Below are 22,793 nucleotides of genomic sequence, written 5' to 3' on the forward strand. Positions count from 1 at the left end.
ATAAAAGTTAAAATTTTTGAAAAACTTTTCAAAAAAATAAAAATAAAATAAAAAATAAACTACCTGCAAGCAGATTTGATGGAAATGGAAGGTTATTCAACACCTAACAAGGGCTATCGATACATATTCAAAATTTGCTGGGGTGAATCATTACAATCAAAAAATACCCACTATGTTTCCCAAGCAATGGAGAAAATCAGGTTATGGAACACCAAAAAATGTAATACATTTTAACTATTAATAAAACGTTGTGATATAAATTATTAGTCGACGTTCAGCACTCTTAAGGCATCAATTGTCGAGCGTTTTAATAGAACCCTCGAAGAGGTAATGGGGCGTGAGTTTAGTTTCAATAGGAAATATTGGTGGATAGATTTTTTACAAAAAGTTGACATTTGATCACAATAATAGGGCACATAGAACCATAAAACTGAAACCAATCTTTGTCAACACAACAAATGATAAACAAATATAACAAGACTCATATTATCACATAAAGATAACTAACTCTGGGGAGGAACTATCAGTCAAACATATCCTACATTCATGCAGCCACTACCATACACTTAGGACCAACCTCTTCGGGCTTACACCGCCCTCAAACGAAGCCAGCTGAGTAAATAAAGATGGAATTTTATAGTACAAATATCAAATTAAGAGACACTGTAATATTTAAAGTTCATTTTTGTTTTATTACTTATATATTACTTATTAAATTTAAGCAATCTTATATTTACATGTATATATATGACCGAGGATGCGAGATGGTGTGTGAGGTGGGCTTCGGGGAGGAGTCGGGGTTTCGTGGGCGGCCGATCCCGTCACCCGGGAATCGGTTGTCCGGCCCTGTCTACCGGGTGCCGGTGCCCAAACTACGAGGGAAGATATGGGCGACCGATCCCGGTCGGGGGTCATTTAGTTGCTCCTTGTTTCTTCCGTGATTACGACTGTTCTTGTAAAGTTCTCCAAACCGACTCCTCGATCGGCGAGCAGTCGGAATTCCCCCGCTGCTGTCGTGTGAGCCGTCGCCGTGTAAAGAGAAGCTACAGCTTTCTGTGCTTTCTGTATGATGGCTCTGCCGATAATAGTTTGGCGCTGTGTGACGTTGATGTGTTCGAGGCGGTGTTGGTCTCTGTGGGTTCGTCCCCTGTCGGTTGGTGGAACCGCCAGCGCCACGTGTCGGTGGCGGGCAGAGGTCTTACTCCCCGCATGGGTCTGGGCGTCGACGCTGCGCCCACTCCCGCAACGACTGCCGTGTTGTCGGTCGGGGTGGGTGCTCGTACTGCCGGGATGATGGCGGGTTCTGGGTGCGCCTGTGAGGCGGCTGATGTATGCGCCTGTGAGGCGGCTGGTGTATGCGCCCGTGAGGCGGCTTCTGCGTGCGCCTGTGAGGCGGCGTGTTCGTCTCGTGTTGGTGTCGGCGAGCTGGTTCTCGCGAGTCGAGCCGAAGTAGGTGGTTGGAGCTTAAAGGTCGGGCACCCGCACTGCAGTGTGGCTCCGCCGTAGCACAGGAAGTCCATGCCGAGCAGAAGGTCATCCAGCACGTTCGGCATGATGAGAGCGGAGACGCTGACCCGAGCTTCCCCCAACTGTTTCGTGGTTCGCAGGTAGCGGTGAGAGGGCGCCCCTCAGCCATGACCTGCGCGGATACGGTTTCGATCCTGCTGGATGGAGTAGGTTAACGGCTGCGGGAATTTGGTGTGTTCCTCGGGTACCTCCCTGATACCCGAGGCCCTTGCCCGTTTCCCGGCGTCTGGTTCCGGTAGCACTCGATAGTACGTATGCCCTGGCGACCGTAATCTCAACATAACATGATTTGATGGTTCTGCCATTCCGTGGCGTTGTGACCAGCCAGGCCGCAGTTTCGGCAGGCGGTGCTGGGATCGATTGACCTGGTGGGCGTGGCCCTTGGTTTGGGGTTTCCCCCGGTGTCTCGGCTGGTGGAGACGTTGGTCGCGTTCCTAGGGTGCGGCAACTGCGGTGTATGGGCAGGGTTCGCCCTGGGTCGTGCGACTCTGCTGTGGGACGGATACCCGGCGTCTGGGCTTGTTGATGGGTATACACCGACGGTTCGGCCTAAGCGGCTACAGCGGCAACTTCGAAGTTGACCACCAGGTGCATGAGTTCGGTCAGCGTCTTGAAATCCTGGCGTTTTCGTACTTGCGTTCCATTTCTCCGAGCCGGATCAGGGTATTCTCGGAGTGTTCTGTTTGTCTGGCGAACGAGTACAGTTGGGCCTGCTGCTCGTCAACCATAACGTTTTGTTCCAGGCCAAGCTCGACAAGGATAGCCTCGAGTTCGTACTTCTTCTTGTAGGAAATCCGAGAGACTCCCATGTAGTCGTCGGTGTGTGTCCTGGCTGTGTATCCTTGGTGGTCCTGGCTAGTGTGAAGAAGCGGCCTGAAGCTCCTGGCTAGTGTGCAGGAGCGGCGATGTGTTGATTCCTGGGAGGATGTGTATCCTTGATAGTACTGGCTAGAGTACAGGAGCGGCGATGTGTTGATTGCTAGGATGATGTGTATCCTTGATATTTCTGGATAGAGTGCAGGAGTTGCGATGTGTTGATTCCTGGGAGGATGTGTATCCTTGGTGGTCCTGGCTAGAGTGCAGGAGTGTCCTTGTTGCTAGAGGTTGGTCATCGATGTTGTGCCTCGGGACTCTGGGGACTGATTGCTCGTGACTCCGTTGATTGTCTGATCCCTCGTGGCTGCGTTGATTGACTGACTGCTCCCGATTCTGTGTCGGTGGCGGCTTATATATCCCCGGTTCTGCCGGCAGCGGGCATCCTACTCGAAAAGAAAGCAGTTGTACGAAAGGGATAGGGGAACTAGATATCTGATGGCGTGGATGCCGGCTGCGGCGTCGACAAGGCTTAGGTTCGGCTGTCTCCCCCCTTGTTCTGTTTTTCTCGCGTGTGACTGTACTTGCTTGCCGTTATTTCGTGTCGTGTGCGACAACATTTCCTCGTGGTTACTCTATCTCTCCCTCTCTTGTTTTGCTTCACCCCGTTGCAAAAAAAACGTGCGTGCTCCCCTAACTTTCGTCCGTAACCTCAAATTTTCATTCATATTTTCCTGATGGTTCTTTACGCCACGAAAGCTGGAATTATCCTAGCATTTTCCTGCCTTGTTCCTGTTCGGGCGCCATCTGTAAGGATGCTAATTACGGGCCGGGACATAGGCTTTAGTCAGCCCAGGGTCCTCTACAGAAATATTTGTAAAGTACTGAGACAGGCAGGAAAAGTATGCTGAGTGAGGTGGGCTTCAAGGAAGAGTCGGGGTTTCGTGGGCGGCCGATCCCATCACCCGGGAATCGGTTGTCCGTGCCGGTGCACAAACTAGGAGGAAGGAAATGAGCTGCAGATCGTTTAGTTGCTCCTTGTTTCTTCCGTGATTACGACTGTTCTTGTTAAGTTCTCCAAACCGACTCCTCGATCGGCGAGCAGTCGGAGTTCCCCCGCTGCTGTCGTGTGAGCCGTCGCCGTGTAAAGAGAAGCTACAGCTTTCTGTGCTTTCTGTATGATGGCTCTGCCGATAATAGTTTGGCGCTGTGTGACGTTGATGTGTTCGAGGCGGTGTTGGTCTCTGTGGGTTCGTCCCCTGTCGGTTGGTGGAACCGCCAGCGCCACGTGTCGGTGGCGGGCAGAGGTCTTACTCCCCGCATGGGTCTGGCCGTCGACGCTGCGGCCACTCCCGCAACGACTGCCGTGTTGTCGGTCGGGGTGGGTGCTCGTACTGCCGGGATGATGGCGGGTTCTGGGTGCGCCTGTGAGGCGGCTTCTGCGTGCGCCTGTGAGGCGGCGTGTTCGTCTCGTGTTGGTGTCGGCGAGCTGGTTCTCGCGAGTCGAGCCGAAGTAGGTGGTTGGAGCTTGAAGGTCGGGCACCCGCACTGCAGTGTGGCTCCGCCGTAGCACAGGAAGTCCATGCCGAGCAGAAGGTCATCCAGCACGTTCGGCATGATGAGAGCGGAGACGCTGACCCGAGCTTCCCCCAACTGTTTCGTGGTTCGCTGGTAGTGGTGAGAGGGCGCCCCTCAGCCATGACCTGCGCGGATACGGTTTCGATCCTGCTGGATGGAGTAGGTTAACGGCTGCGGGAATTTGGTGGGTTCCTCGGGTACCTCCCTGATACCCGAGGCCCTTGCCCGTTTCCCGGCGTCTGGTTCCGGTAGCACTCGATAGTACGTATGCCCTGGCGACCGTAATCTCAACATAACATGATTTGATGGTTCTGCCATTCCGTGGCGTTGTGACCAGCCAGGCCGCAGTTTTGGCAGGCGGTGCTGGGATCGATTGATCTGGTGGGCTTGGCCCTTGGTTTGGGGTTTCCCCCTGCGTCTCGGCTGGTGGAGACGTTGGTCGCGTTCCTAGGGTGCGGCAACTGCGGTGTATGGGCAGGGTTCGCCCTGGGTCGTGCGACTCTGCTGTGGGACGGATACCCGGCGTCTGGGCTTGTTGATGAGTATACACCGACGGTTCGGCCTAAGCGGCTACAGCGGCAACTTCGAAGTTGACCACCAGGTGCATGAGTTTGGTCAGCGTCTTGAAATCCTGGCGTTTCCGTACTTGCGTTCCATTTCTCCGAGCCGGATCAGGGTATTCTCGGAGTGTTCTGTTTGTCTGGCGAACGAGTACAGTTGGGCCTGCTGCTCGTCAACCATAACGTTTTGTTCCAGGCCAAGCTCGACAAGGATAGCCTCGAGTTCGTACTTCTTCTTGTAGGAAATCCGAGAGACTCCCATGTAGTCGTCGGTGTGTGTCCTGGCTGTGTATCCTTGGTGGTCCTGGCTAGTGTGAAGAAGCGGCCTGAAGCTCCTGGCTAGTGTGCAGGAGCGGCGATGTGTTGATTCCTGGGAGGATGTGTATCCTTGATAGTACTGGCTAGAGTACAGGAGCGGCGATGTGTTGATTGCTAGGATGATGTGTATCCTTGGTATTTCTGGATAGAGTGCAGGAGTTGCGATGTGTTGATTCCTGGGAGGATGTGTATCCTTGGTGGTCCTGGCTAGAGTGCAGGAGTGTCCTTGTTGCTAGAGGTTGGTCATCGATGTTGTGCCTCGGGACTCTGGGGACTGATTGCTCGTGACTCCGTTGATTGTCTGATCCCTCGTGGCTGCGTTGATTGACTGACTGCTCCCGATTCTGTGTCGGTGGCGGCTTATATATCCCCGGTTCTGCCGGCAGCGGGCATCCTACTCGAAAAGAAAGCAGTTGTACGAAAGGGATAGGGGAACTAGATATCTGATGGCGTGGATGCCGGCTGCGGCGTCGACAAGGCTTAGGTTCGGCTGTCTCCCCCTTGTTCTGTTTTTCTCGCGTGTGACTGTACTTGCTTGCCGTTATTTCGTGTCGTGTGCGACAACATTTCCTCGTGGTTACTCTATCTCTCCCTCTCTTGTTTTGCTTCACCCCGTTGCAAAAAAACGTGCGTGTTCCCCTAACTTTCGTCCGTAACCTCAAATTTTCATTCATATTTTCCTGATGGTTCTTTACGCCACGAAAGCTGGAATTATCCTAGCATTTTCCTGCCTTGTTCCTGTTCGGGCGCCATCTGTAAGGATGCTAATTACGGGCCGGGATATAGGCTTTAGTCAGCCCAGGGTCCTCTACAGAAATATTTGTAAAGTACTGAGACAGGCAGGAAAAGTATGCTGAGTGAGGTGGGCTTCAAGGAAGAGTCGGGGTTTCGTGGGCGGCCGATCCCGTCACCCGGGAATCGGTTGTCCGGCCCCGTCAACTGGGTGCCGGTGCCCAAGCTACGAGGAAGGATATGGGAAACCGAACCCGTCAGCCAGGTGCCGGTGCACAAACTAGGAGGAAGGAAATGAGCGGCAGATCGTTTAGTTGCTCCTTGTTTCTTCCGTGATTACGACTGTTCTTGTTAAGTTCTCCAAACCGACTCCTCGATCGGCGAGCAGTCGGAGTTCCCCCGCTGCTGTCGTGTGAGCCGTCGCCGTGTAAAGAGAAGCTACAGCTTTCTGTGCTTTCTGTATGATGGCTCTGCCGATAATAGTTTGGCGCTGTGTGACGTTGATGTGTTCGAGGCGGTGTTGGTCTCTGTGGGTTCGTCCCCTGTCGGTTGGTGGAACCGCCAGCGCCACGTGTCGGTGGCGGGCAGAGGTCTTACTCCCCGCATGGGTCTGGCCGTCGACGCTGCGGCCACTCCCGCAACGACTGCCGTGTTGTCGGTCGGGGTGGGTGCTCGTACTGCCGGGATGATGGCGGGTTCTGGGTGCGCCTGTGAGGCGTGTTATTGCGCCTGTGAGGCGGCTGGTGTATGCGCCCGTGAGGCGGCTTCTGCGTGCGCCTGTGAGGCGGCGTGTTCGTCTCGTGTTGGTGTCGGCGAGCTGGTTCTCGCGAGTCGAGCCGAAGTAGGTGGTTGGAGCTTGAAGGTCGGGCACCCGCACTGCAGTGTGGCTCCGCCGTAGCACAGGAAGTCCATGCCGAGCAGAAGGTCATCCAGCACGTTCGGCATGATGAGAGCGGAGACGCTGACCCGAGCTTCCCCCAACTGTTTCGTGGTTCGCAGGTAGCGGTGAGAGGGCGCCCCTCAGCCATGACCTGCGCGGATACGGTTTCGATCCTGCTGGATGGAGTAGGTTAACGGCTGCGGGAATTTGGTGGGTTCCTCGGGTACCTCCCTGATACCCGAGGCCCTTGCCCGTTTCCCGGCGTCTGGTTCCGGTAGCACTCGATAGTACGTATGCCCTGGCGACCGTAATCTCAACATAACATGATTTGATGGTTCTGCCATTCCGTGGCGTTGTGACCAGCCAGGCCGCAGTTTCGGCAGGCGGTGCTGGGATCGATTGATCTGGTGGGCGTGGCCCAAGCCCGGCGTCTGGGCTTGTTGATGGGTATACACCGACGGTTCGGCCTAAGCGGCTACAGCGGCAACTTCGAAGTTGACCACCAGGTGCATGAGTTCGGTCAGCGTCTTGAAATCCTGGCGTTTCCGTACTTGCGTTCCATTTCTCCGAGCCGGATCAGGGTATTCTCGGAGTGTTCTGTTTGTCTGGCGAACGAGTACAGTTGGGCCTGCTGCTCGTCAACCATAACGTTTTGTTCCAGGCCAAGCTCGACAAGGATAGCCTCGAGTTCGTACTTCTTCTTGTAGGAAATCCGAGAGACTCCCATGTAGTCGTCGGTGTGTGTCCTGGCTGTGTATCCTTGGTGGTCCTGGCTAGTGTGAAGAAGCGGCCTGAAGCTCCTGGCTAGTGTGCAGGAGCGGCGATGTGTTGATTCCTGGGAGGATGTGTATCCTTGATAGTACTGGCTAGAGTACAGGAGCGGCGATGTGTTGATTGCTAGGATGATGTGTATCCTTGGTATTTCTGGATAGAGTGCAGGAGTTGCGATGTGTTGATTCCTGGGAGGATGTGTATCCTTGGTGGTCCTGGCTAGAGTGCAGGAGTGTCCTTGTTGCTAGAGGTTGGTCATCGATGTTGTGCCTCGGGACTCTGGGGACTGATTGCTCGTGACTCCGTTGATTGTCTGATCCCTCGTGGCTGCGTTGATTGACTGACTGCTCCCGATTCTGTGTCGGTGGCGGCTTATATATCCCCGGTTCTGCCGGCAGCGGGCATCCTACTCGAAAAGAAAGCAGTTGTACGAAAGGGATAGGGGAACTAGATATCTGATGGCGTGGATGCCGGCTGCGGCGTCGACAAGGCTTAGGTTCGGCTGTCTCCCCCTTGTTCTGTTTTTCTCGCGTGTGACTGTACTTGCTTGCCGTTATTTCGTGTCGTGTGCGACAACATTTCCTCGTGGTTACTCTATCTCTCCCTCTCTTGTTTTGCTTCACCCCGTTGCAAAAAAACGTGCGTGCTCCCCTAACTTTCGTCCGTAACCTCAAATTTTCATTCATATTTTCCTGATGGTTCTTTACGCCACGAAAGCTGGAATTATCCTAGCATTTTCCTGCCTTGTTCCTGTTCGGGCGCCATCTGTAAGGATGCTAATTACGGGCCGGGACATAGGCTTTAGTCAGCCCAGGGTCCTCTACAGAAATATTTGTAAAGTACTGAGACAGGCAGGAAAAGTATGCTGAGTGAGGTGGGCTTCAAGGAAGAGTCGGGGTTTCGTGGGCGGCCGATCCCGTCACCCGGGAATCGGTTGTCCGGCCCCGTCAACTGGGTGCCGGTGCCCAAGCTACGAGGGAGGATATGGGAAACCGATCCCATCACCCGGGAATCGGTTGTCCGGCCCCGTCAGCCAGGTGCCGGTGCACAAACTAGGAGGAAGGAAATGAGCTGCAGATCGTTTAGTTGCTCCTTGTTTCTTCCGTGATTACGACTGTTCTTGTTAAGTTCTCCAAACCGACTCCTCGATCGGCGAGCAGTCGGAGTTCCCCCGCTGCTGTCGTGTGAGCCGTCGCCGTGTAAAGAGAAGCTACAGCTTTCTGTGCTTTCTGTATGATGGCTCTGCCGATAATAGTTTGGCGCTGTGTGACGTTGATGTGTTCGAGGCGGTGTTGGTCTCTGTGGGTTCGTCCCCTGTCGGTTGGTGGAACCGCCAGCGCCACGTGTCGGTGGCGGGCAGAGGTCTTACTCCCCGCATGGGTCTGGCCGTCGACGCTGCGGCCACTCCCGCAACGACTGCCGTGTTGTCGGTCGGGGTGGGTGCTCGTACTGCCGGGATGATGGCGGGTTCTGGGTGCGCCTGTGAGGCGGCTGATGTATGCGCCTGTGAGGCGGCTGGTGTATGCGCCCGTGAGGCGGCTTCTGCGTGCGCCTGTGAGGCGGCGTGTTCGTCTCGTGTTGGTGTCGGCGAGCTGGTTCTCGCGAGTCGAGCCGAAGTAGGTGGTTGGAGCTTGAAGGTCGGGCACCCGCACTGCAGTGTGGCTCCGCCGTAGCACAGGAAGTCCATGCCGAGCAGAAGGTCATCCAGCACGTTCGGCATGATGAGAGCGGAGACGCTGACCCGAGCTTCCCCCAACTGTTTCGTGGTTCGCAGGTAGCGGTGAGAGGGCGCCCCTCAGCCATGACCTGCGCGGATACGGTTTCGATCCTGCTGGATGGAGTAGGTTAACGGCTGCGGGAATTTGGTGGGTTCCTCGGGTACCTCCCTGATACCCGAGGCCCTTGCCCGTTTCCCGGCGTCTGGTTCCGGTAGCACTCGATAGTACGTATGTCCTGGCGACCGTAATCTCAACATAACATGATTTGATGGTTCTGCCATTCCGTGGCGTTGTGACCAGCCAGGCCGCAGTTTCGGCAGGCGGTGCTGGGATCGATTGATCTGGTGGGCGTGGCTCTTGGTTTGGGGTTTCCCCCGGCGTCTCGGCTGGTGGAGACGTTGGTCGCGTTCCTAGGGTGCGGCAACTGCGGTGTATGGGCGGGGGTTCGCCCTGGGTCGTGCGCTGCTGTGGGACGGATACCGGCGTCTGGGCTTTTTGATGGGTATACACCGACGGTTCGGCCTAAGCGGCTACAGCGGCAACTTCGAAGTTGACCACCAGGTGCATGAGTTCGGTCAGCGTCTTGAAATCCTGGCGTTTCCGTACTTGCGTTCCATTTCTCCGAGCCGGATCAGGGTATTCTCGGAGTGTTCTGTTTGTCTGGCGAACGAGTACAGTTGGGCCTGCTGCTCGTCAACCATAACGTTTTGTTCCAGGCCAAGCTCGACAAGGATAGCCTCGAGTTCGTACTTCTTCTTGTAGGAAATCCGAGAGACTCCCATGTAGTCGTCGGTGTGTGTCCTGGCTGTGTATCCTTGGTGGTCCTGGCTAGTGTGAAGAAGCGGCCTGAAGCTCCTGGCTAGTGTGCAGGAGCGGCGATGTGTTGATTCCTGGGAGGATGTGTATCCTTGATAGTACTGGCTAGAGTACAGGAGCGGCGATGTGTTGATTGCTAGGATGATGTGTATCCTTGATATTTCTGGATAGAGTGCAGGAGTTGCGATGTGTTGATTCCTGGGAGGATGTGTATCCTTGGTGGTCCTGGCTAGAGTGCAGCAGTGTCCTTGTTGCTAGAGGTTGGTCATCGATGTTGTGCCTCGGGACTCTGGGGACTGATTGCTCGTGACTCCGTTGATTGTCTGATCCCTCGTGGCTGCGTTGATTGACTGACTGCTCCCGATTCTGTGTCGGTGGCGGCTTATATATCCCCGGTTCTGCCGGCAGCGGGCATCCTACTCGAAAAGAAAGCAGTTGTACGAAAGGGATAGGGGAACTAGATATCTGATGGCGTGGATGCCGGCTGCGGCGTCGACAAGGCTTAGGTTCGGCTGTCTCCCCCTTGTTCTGTTTTTCTCGCGTGTGACTGTACTTGCTTTGCCGTTATTTCGTGTCGTGTGCGACAACATTTCCTCGTGGTTACTCTATCTCTCCCTCTCTTGTTTTGCTTCACCCCGTTGCAAAAAAACGTGCGTGCTCCCCTAACTTTCGTCCGTAACCTCAAATTTTCATTCATATTTTCCTGATGGTTCTTTACGCCACGAAAGCTGGAATTATCCTAGCATTTTCCTGCCTTGTTCCTGTTCGGGCGCCATCTGTAAGGATGCTAATTACGGGCCGGGATATAGGCTTTAGTCAGCCCAGGGTCCTCTACAGAAATATTTGTAAAGTACTGAGACAGGCAGGAAAAGTATGCTGAGTGAGGTGGGCTTCAAGGAAGAGTCGGGGTTTCGTGGGCGGCCGATCCCATCACCCGGGAATCGGTTGTCCGGCCCCGTCAGCCAGGTGCCGGTGCACAAACTAGGAGGAAGGAAATGAGCTGCAGATCGTTTAGTTGCTCCTTGTTTCTTCCGTGATTACGACTGTTCTTGTAAAGTTCTCCAAACCGACTCCTCGATCGGCGAGCAGACGGAGTTCCCCCGCTGCTGTCGTGTGAGCCGTCGCCGTGTAAAGAGAAGCTACAGCTTTCTGTGCTTTCTGTATGATGGCTCTGCCGATAATAGTTTGGCGCTGTGTGACGTTGATGTGTTCGAGGAGGTGTTTCCTCTGACGGTATGATGGCTCTGCCGATAATAGTTTGGCGCTGTGTGACGTTGATGTGTTCGAGGCGGTGTTGGCTCTGCCGGTATGATGGCTCTGCCGATAATAGTTTGGCGCTGTGTGACGTTGATGTGTTCGAGGCGGTGTTGGCTTTGCCGGTATGATGGCTCTGCCGATAATATTTTGGCGCTGTGTGTCGTTGATGTGTTCGAGGCGGTGTTTGTGATGAGATCTATGCTTTAGATATGTATCTAACTTATGTCCTAACTAACGTAAATCTAAATGCCCTCCGTGGGTCTTAGCTGATGTACCTAAATATAAGTGCCCTCCATGGGTCTTTAAATAATCCTTAATCTAACCTAAGTCCTAGCTTACTGACTAGTCTTAACTACACCTATATGTAAAAACATTTCCAATTCAATTGACTTATAATATAATTCTTTTTTATGTTTTCTCGGTAATATCTAAGTTTATTAAAGTATTGTCACCTGTAATTCTTCCATTAATTATATATTTACATATATTTTTATCTCTAAGAAATATATTTTCGAGTTCTAGGAAATTGATACTATTGGCAATATCCTTTTCCATTAAACTTTGCTGTTTTATTAATAATTTACCATGATCATCGTGATTTAATATTGTAAACTCTGTTTCATTATGTTTACGCTTTCTTTTTCTATCATTGGCACAAAGAACATTCTTATATACGCTATTTGTTGATATTTTGTGTGCTGTATTGACTTTGGTATATATAAAATATATTTTCAAGTTCTAGGATATTGATACCATCCACAATATGCACTTCCATTAGGCTTTGATGCTTTATTGATAGTGTGCCATGATCATCGTGATTCCGAAACTCAGTTTCATTAGTTTTATTCTTTTATTTACTATCATTAGCATTAAGAACATACTTATATACCAACCTATTTGTTGATATATTGTGCTCTTGGCACACTAAACATTGTCTTACCTCCATATAGTGAATGATACATTTTTATAATGATTCTGGAACTCACACCTTTTGCTTTTTTATAAGAGTTTGCAACTTCATCTATTTTATAAAAATAAACTTTAAAGCATGGACCTATAAATTCATTCAACGGGTTTTCATTTAAATCATCTTTTAAATTTTCTAACCGCTTTTTATTATTATTTATTTTTAAATTATATAAATCAAGTCTTCCATCTGAATAATCTGATATATTAAATTTATATTATATTTATATTTATGAATCTCTATCCATAGAATTTAAAAATTAATTTCCTTGAAACTTGGGATTCATGTATTGGTAATACAAATCATACATTTTCCATTTTGATAAGTCCAATACAGCAAATACATAGGCTTATCAAATACTATTCAAAACTGAATTTTGAAATTCAATTTTTAGGACAGTTTTTTTTTCGACCGAGTTTATGGACATCTGTAGACTCCCATTTTATTCTTAACATTCTGTCTATGTAAAGTATTTAAATCAATAAAAGTCCTTAGCATAGGTTTTTGTAAAATCTACTATGTGAATCTCTTTTAAAATAAACCAATTTTTTTTTTGTTTTTATATATTGCTGCAAATTTCTATAATGAATTCCATACTTTTTTTGTTACCGAGGACAGCTATTAATGTTTTACCCTTATCCTCTTTAGACGCATAACTATTTGACCAATGAATCTGAAGATCATTATGTTCTACTTCCAAAAAATATCCATACTCACTATCAACATTTTTTATATTAAGGGCGTTGTGACATTGCCCATCCATATACAATTGTTTGCATCCAAATACATAAAAAAGGATGATTCTTTTGTTGAATCATAATCTATTATGTACTTGATATTTGTTTTTGTGTATCTATGGCAATACTGTACTAAACGCCCTCGAATGCTATTTTGAATAAATCTATACATAACGATATCTATTAATAGCTCTAGTTGAATATTTGGAAATATAAGTTTTTAAATTCAACTCTAGATAATCCTTTAGACTTGAACAGAAAAATTGTCACCAGACATAATGCGCGTGTTCAAAATCATCTTGAGAGCATTCCTTTTCTGTCAAGTTATTGTAGAATGATGCTTTTGATAGTATTGAAGTTTCCTCAAGTCCACTACCTGAATCTACATATTCATAAGGAAAGGTACCATTTTTACGCAAAAGTCTTAATTCTGTTTCATTTTTAAAAAATGTTTTAACTGTATTTAACTGATCATCAATTAAGTTAAAAGCAAGGGTATCTAAACTTGATGGCATAAATCTGAATGTGTCAAGAAATCGAATCTCAAAATTGTTTTTATTTATAGTTTTGAAAACCGAAATATGTTGTTTTTTAATTACTGGAATTGCAGTAATACTACAGGGAATTTTAGCCAAGTCATTATGATTGGATTAATTTTATACAAGTACTCATCATTCAATTTTGATAAATCTTCTACAAGAAAGTCTATTACTACAAATGTATCTAACTTAGATTCAAAGGCACTTTTTTATAATAAGCAAAGCTTCTCTTTCCAAGCGATTGGTAATGTTTTTGGCTTTTTCGTGTTCTCGAGCGATTTAATCTTTGAATTTATTCCCGAATCACCTCGTTTTTGCTACTTCTTTGCAAACGTTTATCTACTTGAAAAATCCGTCTTTCGATTTCGCGTCGTGCAGTGCATTTATTGTTATCTGTTTGCATAAAGCATTTATTGCAAACAAATATCAACACCAGTGGTCTGTATTCTAACATATGTTTTACTTTACTTTGTGCTATTAGTAACTGAACTTTCACCGCTTACCTCTCCAGCACAACATCTGTAGATCACTTTTCTATATCTCCCACCGGCTTGTAGCTCTCGAAAGCACACTCTCTCCCTCTCTTATACAACTTGTACTCTCTTATAGCGCCTCTCTCTCGCTAACACTCTCTTGCTTACTCTATTGCCCCTAACTGTTTTTCTCAAACTCCCTTTCTTCTTCCCTATAACATTTTTTCTTGCACAGTGTTTTACATTTTACTAATTATTTGCCAAAATGTCCGATATTATCTGCTGCATTAAAAAATGCAATTAAATTGTGTCGGTTGACCAAGTAAGCGTCCACTGTTGGCTGTGTGATAACATTGCGCACTCCAAGTGTGCAGGGATTAAGTCAGCCACCATTCCGGATGCTTTGGGTCGTTCCGACTCTGGCTTACACTACTATTGTGACAGATGTCGTGAGGCCCAGAAGGAAATTAGATCTTTTATGCGGCAGAATAAAAATGGGTTCGGTCAGGTATTGGTTGCTTTTGGAAAAGCTGACAACCTGTTTTCTGCGCTGGACACTCAGTTCAACAATTTACAACTGTTGAATGTAACAGCCCATAATTCGGATCCCGAAAATGTTGCTAAGGTGCGTAGGCATTTGTCCGATGAGCAGTCCGAGGTAGTCGCATTGGACCCTCCCGTGCCAAATATTCTACACGCCCATAAGAATTTACCCTTGACTCACTAGACGAACTTCCGGTTTACCGTCACCCACTGGTAGCGTGGGTAAACCACCCGCACCGCCAAAGCCCTTGATTGGTATTCCTCTAGAGAAACACATTTTTGTTTCCCGGCTTTCCCCTGATACGTCCGAATCGGACATCATAGCTTACATTCAAGCAAAACTTAAAGTCGATATGAGGGTGGAAAATATCACTAAGTATAAATATTCCTACGCTAGGAACGTGGCATCTTTCAAGATCCGTGTTCCTCCGATGGCTTTTGACGATATCTGTTTGACCAATTTCTGGGCGCAACATATTTTCATTCAAGAACATCAGCTTAAAAATAAAAAGAAGAAAAAAAGTCGCCCTTTAGGAGTAAAGCTACCACAAGTAAACGTTCCTGCCAACCTAAAAAACTAACATCATCCATTATTCTTTCGTACCAGAACACAAGAGGCTTACGCTCTAAACTTTCTAATTTGTTCTCGGTAAGCTTCTCGTTTGCATCCCAGGTCATTGTGTTTACCGAAACCTGGCTAACTCCAGAAATTCTTAATTCTGAAGTTTTCCCCAGTAGGTACACAATATATAGGCTTGACCTATCCCTCGGAAATGGTGATGGAGTCCTAGTTTCAGTGGACTCTAATCTCGTTTCCGAGGTGATAAATCTTCAAAATGGAGACTTACAATTTATCACAGTTAAAATTTCATTGTCTAGGTTAAACTTATATATCACTTGCTCTTATATTCCGCCTAAGTCCGATTCCTTGACATATGAGCGGGAGCTAGCAGCCATTCAGTCTGTCTTCTCAATGTTATCGGACATGGATCAGCTGGTGGTGTTGGGTGATTTCAACCTACCCCAGGTGGCTTGGTCCATGAACGATAACATCTTAGCTTTAACACCTACGTCGCATCACGACTTTACGGCTGGCATGTTAGACATGTCACTGACTCAAATTAATCATATAGGGACACTGTATCCATATACAGAGCTCCACTTCTCACACACCCTGAAGATCCTTATCATCCAACATTAGATCTTACGATCGATACGGGGCTATGCACTAAGCCTAAGAACAATTACGCTTATAAGAAAATTCGATGTTTTCGTAAAGCCGACTTTAAAAAAATGAATAACTTTATTTCAGAATTTGACTGGTCCGATTTGTACGCATGTATCGATATGTCGACTGCTCTAGATATATTTTATAGTATATTAAACCTAATTTTTGATCGCTTTGTTCCGGTTATGGCGGGTATCCGGCTATGGCGGATCCCCGTAACCCTTTAATCTAAGAATATCATTAAGATTCTTTAAAAATACTTAGAACTAATAGCAATGACTGTTATTGCATTATATGGTGGCTCGGTAATTTACTGCATACACTCAGTGTTATAAGAACTATTTAGCTCGTTGTAAGAACCAGTTTGCTCTGGATCCGAAACAGTTCTATAGTTTTGTTAACACTAAGCACCGGGCTGTGTGCTTAGGTACTGCTCTGCAACCCTGGCCAAACCTCTTTTAAAATTATTTAACCTTTCCCTGGAAACGTCCACGTTTCCCGCTATCTGGAAAGAGTCCCTTATCATTCCCCTTCACAAGAAAGGGAAAAAATCGGATGCTGAAAATTATAGAGGTATATCTAAAGTATCAGCAATTCCGAAACTATTCGAAAAAATTCTTGTGCCTCACTTGCAGCACCAGTGTAGATCTGTCATATCGCCATGCCAGCATGGCTTTATGAAACAACGGTCTACCACTACCAATCTTCTGGAACTAACATCCTTCGTGATCACTGGTTTCCAAAATAAACTTCAGACGGATGTCATTTACACTGACTTCAGTAAAGCATTTGACTCCTTGAATCACGGCCTTCTTTTAGAAAAACTCGATCTTATCGGTTTTTCTACTGATCTCCTGGGTTGGATTAGCAGTTACCTCACAGGTAGAACGCAACGAGTTCTTTTTAAAAATTCAGTGTCTGCTTTAGTCTATTCTTCCTCCGGGGTCCCTCAGGGGAGCCACCTTGGTCCGTTACTTTTACATTATTCATTAACGACCTTCCCTTGGTTGTTAATGACTCCCTAGTACTTATGTATGCAGATGATGTCAAAATCTGTCTGCAATATAACGATGCCTCCTACCAGGTGAAACTGCAATCTGACCTTAATAATTTTCAAAACTGGTGCTCTACAAACTTATTAAATCTTAATGGCTCTAAGTGCCTTCTGTCGCCTAAGACCTAAAGTTGCCACTTATACTCTGCATGGTGTAGCTCTGAAAAGAATTAATGTAGTTGAAGATCTTGGCATCTTACTCGATGCAAAACTTAAGTTTTCCGACCATATTTCCTCTATGGTTAATAAAGCTAGAGGAATGCTTGGTTTCATTACAAGGTGGTCGAAGGAATTTAACGACCCCTATGTTACCAAAACACTTTTCATTTCTTTAGTTCGTCCGATTCTGGAATATGGATCATGTATCTGGGACCCCCAGTATGAGGTTCACCAGTGCCATATAGAATCCATCCAAAATAATTTTTTAATATGTGCTCTCCGCGGTCTCAACTGGGATGCAAACATACACCTTCCCTCTTATAAACGTAGACTCTTACTAATCAATTTGCCATCCCTCGCAAATCGTAGGACGATGCTTGGTGTCGTCTTTATCCATAATCTTCTTAAGGGTGAAATTGATAGCCAGGCCCTTCTAGGCCGCTTGAATATCCATGTACCCCTTAGGATTACTAGAAACTATATTCCTCTATCCTCAGAGCATTGTAGTTCAAACTTTGCCCAACATGAATCATTTCGGGTACTATGTTCAAACTACAATGATCTTTATAACATTACTTCTAACTCTTCTCCTAACACCTTAAAAGTTTCGATACTAATCCATTTAGCACAAAACTAACTTTCCTCGTATCCTCGTAGTTTAAATTAAAAAGTTTTGGGCTTACTTCCATATTTTCAAGTACACATTCAAAGTAAGCGTACATGACGAACGGAACCTGAAGCTGTTTGCGGTATTGGGTAAACTCCAGAGTTTGTTTGTGCAAATCCGGTAGCCTGGACACTTTTCCGCTACAAGCAGTTTTATATTTTAGAGCAGCATCCTCAGATCCAGATAAATTCAGACAAACATAATTACATTGTGATCTCTTCTAAAACGCCTTTTGTGTTGTTAATAATATATAGAAAAACAATGAAGGTTTTATTTAGTATGTTATATAGTTATTTATATTATATTGTATGATACATACATAGAAATATTTTTATTGAACATATAATGTCCATTTCCTCCATCTTCCAAAGACAGCATGTTTATATGACATGGTTTCTCAATCTCTGATTGAAAAAGTTGTCCAACCCAAAGATGTTTATAGTCATGTTAAGATTATTATTTAAAATGTTCCCACACATTTTATTTGCATAGGGAAATTTAGATTGGTGAAATCCAGTATTAGGCTACTACTCAAATATATTTTATCAGTGGATATATTAATATTATATGAACTACATCTTTGGGTTTTTTTTACATTTATTAAAGCCTATATATAGGACCATTTAAAACAGTATGCATCATTACACCCGTTACTCGTAGAGTAAAAGGGTATACTAGATTTGTTAAAAAGTATGTAACAGGTAGAGAAGCGTTCCCTCCCTATAAAGTATATATATTCTTGATCTGGATCAATAGCAAAGACGATTTTGCCATGTCCGTCTGTCCGTCTGTCCGTATGAACGCTGAGATCTAAGGAACCACAAGAGATAAGAAGTTGAGAAAAAGCATGAAGATTCTTGAGGTCCATACGCAGCGCAAGTTTTCAGCATCCTGCCACGCCCGCTCTAACGCCCACAAATCACGAAAAACCAAAATCAGTGAAACCTCAGAAACTATTAGAGTTCGAAATTTGAAATTCAGTATATACAATCTTGGGATGCCAGCGGATTTTATGGTAATACCATTATCCGGCCACTCCCTCAATTACGCCCACCAAGCTCAAAAGACGGTTTTTGCATTTTGTAGAAACGCTGATATCTTAGTAACTATAAGCTATAGAAAGTTCGGAATAAGCATGTAGGCTTTTATGATGCCCCAAATGCGAATTGTTATCTAGCCACGCCCACCCTAACGCCCACTAAACCCGGAAAACCAAAAATGCAAAAATCTCGGGACCTATAAAACTAGAAAGTTAGGCTTGCCACCAGTTTTTATTTGGCCGCACCCACTCTAACGCCCACAAACCGCGGAAAAATGTGGCGTCCATAATATTATTATGAATGCCTTCGTTTGACCTTGTATAACTTATTTATTTCAATCTCTATCGATTTACCGAAGATTTTTAAATCGGAACAATATTTCGCTATTTATAAAGGACTTTAGGTTATAAGGCCTTACGTGGGCAGTGACGTCACTATCAGTGACTCTATTTACTAAAATTTTGTAAAACAATAACGGGTATCTTAAAGTCCCGGCATTCGACTATAGCGTTTCTTCTTGTTTTCATTACATACGTTAATAATAGCATTCTTTGAAGCTAAGAATTTTTGGAGGCGACAGGTTGAATTGCATTCTTCTTATGCATCTCCGTGCGGACATCGTTTGTCTACTTGTTTTTAATAACAAATAATTGGCACGAATGACAAATTTCGAATTGATAATTAATTTTGGTTTTTTATTTGATTTTTCTTTTAATCTATTTTTTTCAGGTGTGATATATATGTATTTAACACACCTTCACTGCACTATTATTTTATTGTTTCTTTATTTTCAAAAGTTCTAAACAACTTTTTTGGGAAAGACCACGAAATTGCCACCCTTAATTAACAAAATTTAATTAAACACGCAATAGGTTGGCTAGAAATAGGCACGGAAAAGACGACGGTATGTTAATCGCTCTGCTTAAAAGACTCGACGAATATAAGACGAATATAAGTCTCCATTTTTTGTTTACAAATGTTTATCAAAGAAAACAATGGAATTTACAATTTAAGATTTTTGTTATTGCTGCTATGAACAGAAGCCATATAATGGTAAAATGGTTTGATACATGCATTAAGTTGTTCAGAAGGTATTGAACGTGGTTGTGTATCAATAGACATGGAAATGAGTGTTCCACAACAACTCCGTGCGTTTCCTCTTATATCTCGCAGTGTGCAATCAAGCGCTTCCAATGTTTTCTACTGAGACATTGTGCATTCATCCCATATAGTAATTTGACACATTTCGAGAACCTTGCCCATTCCAGAGGTTTTGTTGATATTGCATACTGAAGCCTCAGTGTTTTGTAAATTCAATGGTAGCTTCAATGCTGAATGCGCTGTTCGTCCACCATCCAAAAGAGTTTACGCAATTCCATATGATGCAATGGCCAGTGCAATATTATTTAATGATCGTATGGTTGCCAATATGTGCGATAGAAGAAAAGTCTTGCCGGTACCACCGGTCGCATCAATGAAAAACAGTCAACCGCTTTGATCTGTGACTGCCCGCATTATTCTCTCATACGCAGTGCGTTGTTCTGGAACGAACCGCGGAAGATTTCTTTGAACGGAAGTCCTGAGAATCAAAGTTTGTTTCTCGTTGCAATTCATTATCAATCAGGTCATTTGCTGGTCGGCTTGGAGCAGGTATTCCCAGTTGCATCAGCGTCGTGTTGTCAACTAAAATCAATGGCTCGTTATTCACATTTGGTGTGAATAGATGACATAAACTTCACAATTTACATAAATTCTTAAGTAAAAAAAGGAAGCACAGCTTATCTAAAAAAGCTTCGAGCTACAGCACCCAAAAGCGCATACGAAATTGAGATAACCAAAACAAACAAGAAACTGCTGATAAACCCGCCCCTGCTCATCCATCTTTGCTTTGGTTGCTACTCATAAATAAAACAAACTAAAAACTGCTTATAAACCCGCCCCTGCTCATCCATCTTTGCTTTGGCTGCTTCGCCCAACATTCTCCCCCTTGAAGACTGGCCCTTCAACAAAGTCCTTGAGGGGCAGCAGACACAGCCTAGACACCGCACGCGTTGTTGTTCCAACAGCTGTCTTTAGTACGGAAAAAAGGTTCAGTTTTATAGATCAAAAAGCTGCAGCTGCCAACCTCCAACCTCGTTGCCCTTATTGATCCCTTATGCTTCACGAACTAGCCCTCGGGATCGATCTCCTTGACACCTAGTAGTCCTTGTCGTAGTCAGCAATTTCCAAATCCAGTGAGACCGCGATGTCCTGGTACTCCTGCAGTTGATGGGTCATCTCCTCCCGCAGACGAGTAAGCTCCTTTTCGAGCTGAGCCACCGTCATGTCCGTGACGCTCGCGAGTGCTATCTAGTTCCTGATCCAATTCATTTACGAGCTCAAAATCGTGAGTTTTGGCATTTAGACCGTTGATACGAACACGAGTCGGGCGCAACTCTTTGATGGACTTGTGCGCAGAGTTTGATGTGCGAGCGCGGCTTCTTGCAGACGACGGACTTTATCCTTGTACACCGACTCAATAATTCGCATCTGCTTTTCATACTGGGGGCGCAGCTCCTGTAGCGACTCCTTCAGCTTGGCATCATACTCGAAGCTTAGGCATCCGTCGATTTCGCTATTCTCTGTCTGGCGGATGTGGCGCGATTCCCTGTGAGTGAATCTGATCCTTAAATGACAACTCCTCACGCAGGCTCTGAATGGTATTTTTCTAATCAAATTGCGACAGTGTCTACAGACGATCCAACTCCTTGGTCATATCAATCAATTCATCAGTAATGTTCTTCCGATCGGCATTGGGCAGATTGAATTAGCTCATCTCATTGGAACGCGACTCGTACAAGCGGGCATTTCCCTTCCCTTGGTTTTCTTGTCCAGACGGTCCTTCAGCTCCTCGTTCTTTTCCCATAGACTCTTGCTATTGATCTCGGCACAATCATTGGCCGTATCATCCAGAAGACGACGCGTCTCCAGCAGTTCGGCCCCGAACATGTTCTTGATATTGGTCCACTCGCCGGTGATCGTGTCCCTGGTGGTCTTCACCTAGATGCTAAGGCGGGAATTCTCTGTCTTCCAAGTTACGCACACTGTCTATATAGGTGGCCAGACGATCGTTCAGGTTCTGCATCTTAACCTCCTCAGCCACGAGAAAGTGAAAGGTTGGGCCCATGGGGATGGAGACCGCTGATGAAGCGGCCACACAAGATTTCTTTGAGGTGCAGCCATCCACAGAAACTACCCACCCAAAGCGCGTATTCTGCACAAGTGGCAGACTGTCTCCTAGTTGGATTTTCCCAACTGAGAGCAGAGCAGGCTGGCTCCAATCAGCAAATCCACTCGCTGTGCTCTGTGGAAGCTGGGATCTGCAGACAGCGCATTAAGGAGCATGCAGGAACGATTATTAAATGGCCTACGTCGGCTCACTTGATCTGCTGCCAAATGCAGAGCTAAGGCCAAATCCACAGTCCCTAGCAAAGGGTCACGTCTTCCAGAAAACCAATAGAGGGAGGATCTAGAATACCTGACTCAGGCGCACACATACATACCGAGCATCCGTGCATACAAGTATTTAAAATTTTAAAATCAAGTCAGCTAAATGTAAAACTGATGTATTATAATCAGCCTTTGTCCTATGTTCTAGCTACTTTCAGCTTAAGGCTAGAAATTTTAAATTGGTTCACGATCGATTGCAAGTGCTGACAACGTGGTTACAAATAAATATATATATAAAGGTAAAATGTTTATCTGACCGTTATTTCCCACACACCTGTATTTACATTCGTGGAACCATTGGGCATCGTTCTTATCAAGTGAACATAGAAAGGGAAAATCTTTCTTACACGGAGATTGTGCAGGAACTATCCCACTGTCCGTAGAAACCATTTAATGGAATATTTATTACACCTGTCATTTTCCTGATCAGTCTTCCGCACACACCGATATTTACTTTCACTGAACTCTCAGGCCTCATTATCATCATCCTTTAATTTGTTCGCCATCCTTGTCTTCCTTATCCTTCAATACCATATGACTGGCGTCCGGGGGTCCTATGTATACTCAAAACCAATACGATTGGTTCTAGGAGGAAAACATACCTGTATGCACTCCCTATTGGTAACATTAGGTGAACATAGTCTAGAGACTAGAACTAGTAACTAGAATCAGTTACTCAAAGGCCTCAGAACAACATTAAAAGTCTCGGTGCTTTATTGTGATTATCTTCGTCATTTTCGTCGGTGCTTTAAAAATTATAAACAATTTTTACAAATAGTATATATATATATATATATATATACAAATACATTTCAAATATTATAATAACTTAAAAACTTTATCGTTTAAATCAAAAGTTGAGTCTACAATTGCATGTTATTTTTGTGCTATGGTTGTGAAGATGTGTGAGTTTAGTGATCACTATGC

The 22,793-nt window shown here is 46.0% G+C and overlaps 1 pseudogene; it reads right to left on the minus strand.

The window, feature by feature from the left end:
• Nucleotides 1-20,573: 20,573 nt before the first annotated feature.
• Nucleotides 20,574-21,543, minus strand: LOC108104238 (annotated as a pseudogene).
• Between the last annotated feature and the right edge of the window lie 1,250 nt (nt 21,544-22,793).

Source organism: Drosophila eugracilis, unplaced genomic scaffold (assembly GCF_018153835.1).
Source record: "Drosophila eugracilis isolate 14026-0451.02 unplaced genomic scaffold, ASM1815383v1 contig_2146, whole genome shotgun sequence".
NCBI classification, from domain to species: Eukaryota; Metazoa; Arthropoda; class Insecta; order Diptera; family Drosophilidae; genus Drosophila; species Drosophila eugracilis.